Genomic DNA, 10,906 nt, shown 5'->3' on the forward strand with positions numbered 1-10,906 from the left:
TTATTATGAAGTGTGAATAAACGACGAGTTAGCTTAAAGATAATATAATTTCTCTGTACGAGTAATAGTAATCGACGTTTGTCGAGAGTATGTTAGTTATAAAATAGAGGGTGTATTGTATTGATGTATTCACACGTAACATTGTATTACTATTTTTGTGAAAAAATAAAGAATTAATAAAAAAAAAAAGGAAAACCTCCAGATTTTCTAAAACGTTTGCATACCTCAAATTTTCACTATTTCTCAAAAAAGGCGTGATTTAAAATGTACAAGTATTTGTTATTTATTAACTCAATACAGGTTAAGCTTTTATATTTAGTAGGAATTTAGCAGGGATTTTGTAAAATTTGCTGTGTTTGCATCTGCTAATAATGATTTTAGTGTATTTTTTGTGAAAATATTGCTTTGGTGAACATTTGCGCGAATACCGTGGGGTCTAAAAAATCAGTAGCACCTTCTTTTTATATTCTAGAGGTCATATTCTTTCAGAAAATATATGGTTTTGGGGGTCTTTCACAAATTCTCAAAGCTGTAAGGGAAAAATTTAAACCTTCAGATTTTTCGAGAAATTTGCATATTGAATGAACGAATTAACTGAATTTCAGAATGCACACAGATGAAGGCCTTTCACTTCAGAGCTGCTGGGTACTCTCCATATACAGTATGCTCAGTTTTCAGGAGGGGGGCCGGACTTCCATTGCACCTGGCCTTCAGTATCTCCATTGATCAAATGTTGGTTGTGAGAATCACTCCAGAATAATTTAAAGGCTGCCTATGAGATGGTTCAAGCAGCTTCTGACTCCCAGGCCAGCAAAACAGCAAGAACTACAACCTTAAAGTTCAGGTTCATGGTCTGCAACCTGGAGATCAGGTGCAGTTGAGAAATCTGGGTCACCACAGAAAGCACAATCTAGCTAACTGATGGACTTTCCAGTCATACATAAACTTCATTCAATTACCTAATCTTCCTGTATACCAGATTTGTCCATTCGGAAGAGAGGGATTTTGAAGACCTGGCATCGAAATCACCTCTTGCCTCTGAGTAAAGTAGTTTGAGTGCCCACACAGATTGAGTCACTTTCGACTAGTTTATCCTCTACTAGATAAGCTAAAGGAAGAAGAAGAAGACGGGAAGGAATGGGATGGCCACGGTAGTCTGAGTCTACTAATGCCACATCATCCACCACAGAGAACTGTTCTGGGACACTAAGGATTGATGTTCCAGAGTTTGTGCCAAGGGTCAGAAGAGCAGACAGAGATGGCTGTTGAGTCTACAGGAGAGATAGAAGTACTTTTGGAAGTTTTTTGCACAAGATTGTCATTTTAACAAGTTATATCTCACACACAGCATAGACATACTAACTACTCATAGAAAGTACAGGCCGGCAACTCTACAGCTTCTCCATAGAAAACATGCATATGATGAAGGCCTAAGGCCGAAACGCGTCAACTTTGGATGATGTTATTGCTGTAATGCTTAAATAAATATTTTCTATGGAGAAGCTGTCGAATTGCCGGCCTGTACTTTCTGTGGATCTTTTGTGAGCTTAATTAGCCAGAGCACCGACTACTCTACACACCAACTATACTATATAGCAGTAGAGCTTGGGTGAGTTTTTCTCTTGATACTAACTACCCTACACTACTCTGGAGCCCCTCACTTTGCATATGGTACATAGTTACATAGTAGGCGAGGTTAAAAAAAGACATCGAGTCCAACCTATGTGTGAAATTTTATGTTAGTATTACAGGGTATATCCTTGTATATTGAGGTCATTCAGGTGCTTAACTAATAGTTTTTTTATAATTATCGATGCTCCCTGCTGAAACCACTGCCCATGGAAGAGAATTACACATCCTAACCGCTCTTACAGTAAAGAACCCTCTACGCAGTTTAAGGTTAAATAGCTTTTCTTCTAATTTTAGTAAATGGCCGCCTGTCTTATTAAATTACCTTTCGCTGAAAAGTTTTATCCCTATTGTGGGGTCACCAGTACGGTATTTGTACATTGAAATCATATCCCCTCTCAATCGTCTCCTTTCCAGAGAGAACAAGTTCAGTGCTCGTAACCTTTGCTCATAACTAAAGTTCTCCAGTCCCTTTATTCATTTTGTTGCCCTTCTCTGTACTCTCTTCAGTTCCAGCACATCCTTCCTGAGGACTGGTGCCCTGAACTGGATGGCATACTCCAGGTGCGGCCTGAACAGAGTTATTGCATCTACAAAATAGGGGAAAGATTTAGGGACTTTACTTTTTTTTTTATCGTTTTTACTGGTAATGGCGGCGATCTGCGATTTTTAGCGGGACTGCGACATTGCAGTGGACCAATCTGACCCTAAGTGACACTTTTTGGTGACCATTGACACCAATACAGTGATCAGTGCATTAAAAATGCACTGATCACTGTATAAATGACACTGGCAGGGAAAGGGTTAACACTAGGGGCAATCAAGGGGTTAAGTGTTCCCTAGGGTGGTGCTTTCTTACTGTGGGGGGAAGTGGACCACCAGGAAGTAGAGAGAGATCGCTGTTCCAGATCACTAGGAACAGCAGATCTCTCTCTCCTCCCCTGTCAGAATGGGGATCCTCCTTGTTCACATTGGCAAATCCCCATTCTTCCTCTGTAAGGAGCGATCACCTACACGATCACATGCACGGACCGATGTACAGGCACGTCGGTTCATGCAGCCGATCCACCTTGCCACAGTATATCTGCGGTGGGTGGTCAGCAAGTAGTTAATTTGTTTATTTAGCAAAAAGTAAAAGACCCAGTGGTGATTAAATACCACCAACAGAAACCTCAATTGTGTGAAAAAATGATAAAAAAATGTTGTTTGGGTACAGTGTTACATGATCACGACTTCTGATTCCTGAACAACATGGCCTCTAGCTACGGCTTGTCCAGTATGTGAGGTAAATACAATAGGGGCGGCACAGTGGTCTAGTGGGTAGCACTCTCGCCTAGCAGTAAGAAGGGTCGCTGGTTCGAATCCCAACCACGACGCTACCTGCCTGGAGTTTGCATGTTCTCCCTGTGCCTGCGTGGGTTTCCTCCGGGTACTCCGGTTTCCTCCCACAATCCAAAGACATGCTGGTAGGTTAATTGGAACCTGTCTAAATTGTCCCTAGTATGTATGAATGTGAGTTAGGGACCTTAGATTGTAAGCTCCTTGAGGGTAGGGACTGATGTGAATGTACAATGTATATGTAAAGCGCTGCGTAAATTGACAGCGCTATATAAGTACCTGAAATAAATAAATAAATATATATATAAATGGTCGATGGTGAGATGGCAGTACAGAAACCTACTATCGGGGTAATCTTGATACGTTGCTTAAGGTGTATTAAGGTGTCATATGCCATAAGGCAGTAAATTTCACAAAGGCTTCATTGTCCAATGCTAACATTCCCTCCATGCACATAATGTCATTCACTGTTGTACCTGGAAGGAAGAGGCCCCTAAAAGAGTCAATGCTCCTATTGTTGTTCTGTGCAGTGGGGTGACTGTGAATATGGGGTGTCCAGAGAAAGAGAGAGAGAGTCCACCAGTGTTTGAATTTGCGGTGGACTAGTGCAAGCGGCATCTGGCAGCATTAGGCCAAGCTACAGAGGAAAGCAAGTACTAGGAGAGAGGCTGACCAGAGGCCAGGCCAGAGAGTGGTTGCCCATAGCAACACAGAGGAGGCCAGTCGGACTGTCTCTGTACCATGAGGTATGTCTTACAAGGGTCCTTGCAAGGGGCTTCAAGATACAGCTTGTTGGAATGAGCCAATGAGTTTAGGAGCTGCTGTGGTTAGGGAAGCTTCAACCTCCCTCTCCTGAACATGGAAGAATTGCGTTCAGGATAGGAATATTTTGACCGCTGGCCGCGGAAAATACAAACCGTGGCAGGCTGTCATAGTAGGCTATGTGTACATGAAGCCTAACGATAAAAGGTAGAGTTTTTTATACTGTTCCTTTATATTAGGACTTTATTTTATTACTATTTATTTGTGTAGATTAAAACATTTACAGGTCTGCTTTAAATCATCTGCTTAAAGCTCAGCAGTTATTAAAAATATGTGGGGTGTATCCTGGCTGACTACGCCAAGTTGTGGGTGGGACCTACTCGCTCTGCACATGGAGATAACTTTCTCATGTACCCGCGGGCTCTGGGGGGGGCCACATTCATGTGAAAGCCAAACAATATGGCGGTACCCCAGCTTAGAGATGAGCCAAATACTGTGTGCAGTAGTTAAATGTAGTCCCTCTGTAAAACATGCTGCCCCATGTTACTACACACCCTTGCTTGATGTATGTTGTATTTAGGAGGGACACTGAGCCTGTGCCCTCTCCACCAGTCCAGCGTACCTCTGCCACTGACAGAATGGTACCCCACTGAGCACTAGCACGGACTTCATGCGTGCTCTAACTTAATTCCTTCACTCTCCCGTACACTGCAGCTAGGTATATGGGGTCTCTGTACCATGGGTTTGATCCCGGTTACTTTGGGGGAACCAACTGCTAGGGAGGGAGCCAGATCACTGACCACCTTGATACCTGTCACCTTCGCCAGGTACCACACTTCCTGGTCAGCTACTATACACTTTCCACCAGTTCATGGTTACCCATAGCAACTGCTCAACAGTTCCACTCTCCTGTTGAGTAACCCTTTCATAGTGGTCTTTCTTCATACCCCATGCGTGTTTTACAGGCCCTGTTTTTATGCCATTTACCACCATACACCCCTTTAAATGACATCAGACCAGGCTTGAAACAGTTAACAGCTTTACTGAAGATTCAGCAACAAAGTTCAACAGCACACTGTACATGAAACCAGCCCTAACTAACGGAGGCTGCCCAGGTTCATTCCTTCCAGGAAACCAAAGGCCATTCAGCAAAGGTCCAGTAATGTTAGGTTCCTAGTCCAGGTGAGAATCCCAGCAGGGTGACTCAGAAGAGGGGCCACATGATCCAGCAGGCCTATATGTTGCAATAGTTCCTACTCTATAAATGCTCTGAGCCACCCCCTGGTATTTATGTAATTTACAGTAGGGGGCAGGACTCAGGAAGCCCAGGAAAGTGTCTAGACATAGTTAACCCCTTCCCATCCTGCGCAGCCTGGACTGTCTGCATAGCTACACAGTGCGATAAATACAACAGCAGAATTATATTCAATAACACCCCACAAGCACCTGCTTACAAATAAGTAGCCTAATGCCGCGTACAGACGATCGGACATTCCGACAACCAAACCGTGGATTTTTTTCCAATGGATGTTGGCTCAAACTTGTCTTGCATACACACAGTTGCACAAATGTTGTCGGAAATTCCGATCGCCAAGAACGCGGTGACGTACAACACGTACGACGAGCCGAGAAAAATGAAGTTCAATAGCCAGTGCGGCTCTTCTGCTTGATTCCGAGCATGCGTGGACTTTTGTGCGTCGGAATTGTGTACACATGATCGGAATTTCCGAAAATACGTTTTTTTGTCGGAAAGTTTGAGAACCAGCTCTCAAACAGTTGTCGGAAATTCTGACAGAAAATGCCCGATGGAGCATACACACGGTCGGAATTTCTTACAAGCTCACATCGAACATTTGTTGATGGAAATTCCAATTCCTCCAGGTTGAATGACACCCAGACTCATCATGTGAAAAGGCAGCTAGAAAAAAAAAGTATGTATATAATAAAAATAATAATAATAATAAATGTAAGGGGGTTGGTGGGAGTTGCAAAACTTGAAGATGGGCTTCATTGTATTGAAAGTGATGCATGATTAGTCAATTATGTAGATAAGATGCATGGTCATTTTTGGCACTGAAAATATTTGCATTATATATTTTTTTTTTTGCTGATGCTTTTGAAATGAACAGAAGTTGTATAAGTAAAAATGTATAAAGCAAAAAGGTGTTTATTGAAGTATACAGCTGTTTGCCTTATTGCTGCTATATAAATAATCACATCATCTACCCAACACATAGCGTGTTCTGTTCTCCTCTAATTCATTTGGTAGAGTATAATCCTTTTCAGCCATAAATCTAGATCGCAGATTAAAGAATTCCAAGAATGCTCAAATCTGTGCATATTTTGTTATCTTTACTCCAGTATTTGCCTTTCACCGACATATATAAATAACAGATAACAGATATACGGTAAATAAAAGACAACATTTCACATTTCCAATATAAGTTACCAGTCTATACCATTCCAGCATGTAGTATTTATTTAAATAGCAAAAATATATTGGTTATAATAGTATTTACAGTGCAGTGAAAATAATGGAAATTACAACACCTGCAAATGCAATTTTCAATATAAATATCAGAATAACACTTACTATCTGATCAGTTATCACTAAAACCTTTATTTGTTTGGTTTCTGACAAGTTTTGTTTCATTGTTTTAATGCTTCTGCAGTCACCTACCTAAAACAAGCATGCGGGAAGTGAGTTCAGAACACTTGTTTTTCCAGGTTAGTAGCTTATTAAAGCCATTGGATCAGTGTCATAACATGTTTAAACCTAAAGCATTCAAGCAACTCAAATTTGATTGTTTTTTATAGGCTTAACAGAAACCTTGTATCGACAATTCTATAGAAAACCACTGGCATGGGTAGCACTATCCTCCAAGGAGCTGCTGGATGTATTGGGTCCCTTTAGTCCTGCACCTGTGATAATATACCCATACCTGGACCAGAGAACACCAAAAGACATTAAACTGCTGCCCCACCCTATTAGATTGTAAGCTCTTCTGAGCAGGGCCCTCTTAATCCTCTTGTATTTTATTGTATTATAACTGTATTGTCTCCCTTTTATATTGTAAAGCGCTGCGTAAACTGTTGGCGCTATATAACTCCTGAATAATAATAATAAACGTGACTTTAATATCCACAGTAAAGCCCTGTAAGAGAATGGGTTGGTAGACAAAAGTTTCCTTGTCAAAAGAAGTTTATTGAGTATACAATGTTATAAAGATACATAAAGTAAGTTTACAAGGATCTATAAAGTAAGCTCATTGTTTTACAGTAGGGTTTATATAGGTAAATATCATGAAATTTCAAATATTAAACATTGGATTCACGTAAACCTAAATTAAAGATATATATAATTTCCTTAGTTACTTTTGTAGGTATTTAAATGATTTATACCTACTATACATATTGTTTACAAGTAGAGTGTATATAGGTCAAATAAATTCTGATAATGAGCTTTAATCGTAAGGTGGAGAAAAGGAAAGAGAAAGAAGAAAAGGGGTTGAAAGGTAGAGGTATGGTCCACAAGGTTGTCCCGCTCGTCAGTTTATTATTCTTTTTAGTTCTCTTTGAAGCCTTAGAATGGGTGTCTCTGTAAGTCATTTAATCTGTTACCATGGCAACAGGACAGAGTCATTGAAGTTTGACAGGAACTGTTGTTTTATCCAAGGATGCCAAAGTTTTTCAAATTTTGGAATTTGATTTTGATCTTGATCGATGGCTACCATCTTAGCATGGGTATTATTCATTCTGTGAATTGTTTCTGCTAGTACCAATGTAGGAGATTTCCATGCCTTGGCCACTGTTTGTTTTGCAGCCGTTATTAATTGGATCATTAGTTTGAATTGAGAGAGTGTTAACCATTCCGGTTTTAGATTAAGTAAAGTTAAATATGGATCTGGTTGTATTATTTTTTTAAATATTTTAGATGCAATCACGAAGACTTCCTTCCAGAAGGTTTGGATTACTGGGCACGTCCACCATATGTGTAAATATGTGCCTATTTCTGGGCATCCTCGAAAACAAAGAGCTGAGGTATTAGGTGAATATTTTGCCACTCTAGCGGGTACAAGGTACCAGCGAGTTAGGACTTTATAATTTGTCTCCAGTGCTAAGATGTTGGGTGAAGATGACTTAGATGTGAGCCATATGTTAGACCAGTCCGTGTCTTCTAAAGTTTGTCCCAGGTCCTCCTCCCACCTCTGAACGTAAGAGGGTCTATTAAGATTTGCTACTCCATATAATTGATTATAAAGTGATGAAATTGTACCTTTAGCAAATGGATCTTTTGTACAGGTTGATTCAAAAATGGATAATTGGGATAATGGTGTATCCCCCTTTAGGAATGGTGTATAGAAATTTTTGGTGTGGAGATTGTAACTGATATTTGGTTTTTAGTTTATCCCAGAGAGATAAGAAGTGTTTAGTTATGGGATTATGAATTTTAAAGCGGTCTTTAGGATCAAGCCATAATAAATTTGATATTAATAGAGGGTCATTTTCTGAAGCCTCTATAAATACCCATAATGGGATTTCCTGTTTTGCATGGTATCTGGACTGACTGGCCAAATGTGCTGCTCTGTAGTAGTTAGTAAAATTAGGGTATCCCAGGCCTCCTTTATTTTTGGGAAGCTGTAGTGTGTGTATAGGTATACGTGGTTTAGAAGAGCCCCATATAAATGAAGTTGCTCTTTTTTGTACTATTCTCAAAAAATAGGAAGGAATTGGAATAGGGAGGACTCTGAATAGATAAAGCAATTTGGGTAGAATAGTCATTTTGATTGCATTAATCTTCCCCATCCAGGATAAAGGAAGTTGCGACCATTGTTTTATTAGATTTGTGATCTGTCTTAATACAGGAGGATAATTGGTTGAGAATAAGTCAGAATGAGATGCTGTTAAATGAATTCCAAGATATGGGATTGATTTTTCTGCCCATGTGAATGGGAGTGCAGCCCTAGCCGGGATCAATTCCATGTTTGTGAGTGAAATATTAAGCACTAGGCATTTCTTAGGATTAATCATAAGGCCGGATAGGGCTGCAAATCCATCAAGAGCTGGTATTAAGTTAGGACCAGAGACCTGTGGTGATGATAGAAAAAGTAATATATCGTCTGCAAATATACATAATTTGTGTGTAATACCTCCTACTTCAATGCCAGTTATAGTTTGGTTTGTTCTGATGTATTGGGCCATGGGTTCGAGTATAAGGGCAAATAATAAGGGAGATAATGGGCAACCCTGTCGGGTACCTCTTTCGATATTAAAGGCTTCAGATTTGTATCCAGCATATTTTATATAGGCTTTGGGTTTATTATATAATGCTTTGATCCATGTTAAAAAGTGGGGTCCAAAACCCCATTTTTGTAATGAATATTGCATATATTGCCAGGATACTGTGTCAAATGCCCTCTTAATATCGAGAGATAGAAAACATAAAGGGATTTTCCGTTTTTTAGCAATATGTGTCAATATCACTGCCCTGCGTATATTATCGCCTGCCTGTCTATTTGGCATGAAGCCTACTTGATCTCTATGTATTAATTTTCCTATAATGCTATTGAGGCGTTTTGCTATTATTTTTGCTAATAATTTAATATCGAGGTTTAACAGAGAGATAGGCCGATAATTCACACAGGAAGTATCATCAGAAAGGGGTTTTGGGATCATACAAACAATTGCCATTAGTGTTTCTTGCCGAAAAGAATGTCCATCTAGAAGTTTGTTAAAAGTTTTAGTAAGAATGGGAGAGAGTATTTCTGAGAATGTTTTATAGTATAAAGCCGAGTAGCCGTCTGGGCCTGGTCTTTTGTTAAGTTTTAGGTCTTTTATGGCGTTAGCAACTTCATCTATAGTTATAGGCTCATCCAAACTGCTTTTTTGATTCTGAGATAACTCAGGTAAGGTTATTTTTGAGAAGAAGGATTCAGCCTCTGTAGGATTAAATTCATTGTTTGTCTTGTATAAAGTTGCGAGATGTGAGTGAAATTTATGGACTATTTTAACTGGATTACAAGTGTAAAAATTTTTTGATAATTTCAAACGTATTGGTTTGAAAGATTTGTTAGTTGAATTTAATGCCCGAGCCAAATATATACCTGGTTTGTTTGTATTCATGTAGAAATTGTGTTTGGAGCGTTTGAGGGATTTATCAACTGACTCAGTGAGAAATAGATCGTATTCCAATCTAGATTTTTCCAGCTGAGATTTTGTACTCTGAGATGGATTATCTTGAAATGATATGTAGGCTGCATTAAAATTGAGCTCTAGTTTTTTTGCTAGATTTTTGCGTTCCCGTTTAAATAGTGCCATTTGTCTTTGTATTGTACCACGCAAGACAGGCTTATGAGCTTCCCACAGTGTTATTGGGGAGATGTCTGTTGTATTATTAATTGATATGTATTCCTTTAAAGCTTGTTCAATGGCCATCTGATGTAGTGGGTGTTTGAGCATTATAAAAAAGGTGTAGAAATTGCGCCAACTCTTGTAAAGCAGCCAACACAGCAATTTGACCGTTGCAAGTAGAAATAAGGATAAAAAAGTGTGGCGCTGGTGAATGGTGATGTAAAAGTTGTAGGTCAGGACATGATAATCCTTAAAAAGAACAAATAACAATTACAGTGTGGATTTGTGTAATCAAAAGCAATTGTTTTGGGAGGACATCTAAAAGAGTGTATAGAAAATAAATTGGAAATGAAAAACTCAAATGTGTGAGGGAGTGAAATGTTCGATAACAACCTGTAGGGTGGCTAAAAAACAATCATACATACACAACCATATTTTAAAGTGACATTGCAGGAGGATAGATAAGAAGTACAGGATATCTTAGTATACTAAATATACAGCTCCACGCAAAAATACTGTTCATTGGTGTTAAAACCAGAAGAGGGGACGTCAGAATCCCTATGAGGGGATACGCATATGTGAATGGTCAATGTTAATTGGGGGACAAATAAAGTACTACTAAATGAGTCCCACAAATATCCGGACATAAGCCGTCTTCCCGTGAGATGATGACAGATCCTTAAGTACGGAAAGATTTTTGACTTATGTGGATGATCCCAACATCGAAAAAAAGACAAAAGAATGCCCTTACCGGATCTGGTGGACTCACAGGCCGTTGGCGGTGAGTCAATCGGGCTTGTACCGTCAAGCGGTGTGGGGTGGAGGT

At 39.5% G+C, this 10,906-nt stretch overlaps 1 long non-coding RNA gene across 1 annotated transcript in view; it reads left to right on the forward strand.

Moving 5' to 3' along the window:
• LOC141128539 (uncharacterized) overlaps window positions 1–6,881 on the forward strand; it is a 75,313-nt gene extending 68,432 nt beyond the window's left edge. Inside the window, exons 2-3 of the long non-coding RNA XR_012241710.1 lie at window positions 6,402–6,456; window positions 6,547–6,881. This is a non-coding gene — a long non-coding RNA (uncharacterized lncRNA). The remainder of the gene's footprint in view (window positions 1–6,401; window positions 6,457–6,546) is intronic.
• The last annotated feature ends 4,025 nt before the right edge of the window (window positions 6,882–10,906 follow it).

The sequence above is a fragment of the Aquarana catesbeiana genome, linkage group LG02 (assembly GCF_042186555.1).
Source record: "Aquarana catesbeiana isolate 2022-GZ linkage group LG02, ASM4218655v1, whole genome shotgun sequence".
NCBI classification, from domain to species: Eukaryota; Metazoa; Chordata; class Amphibia; order Anura; family Ranidae; genus Aquarana; species Aquarana catesbeiana.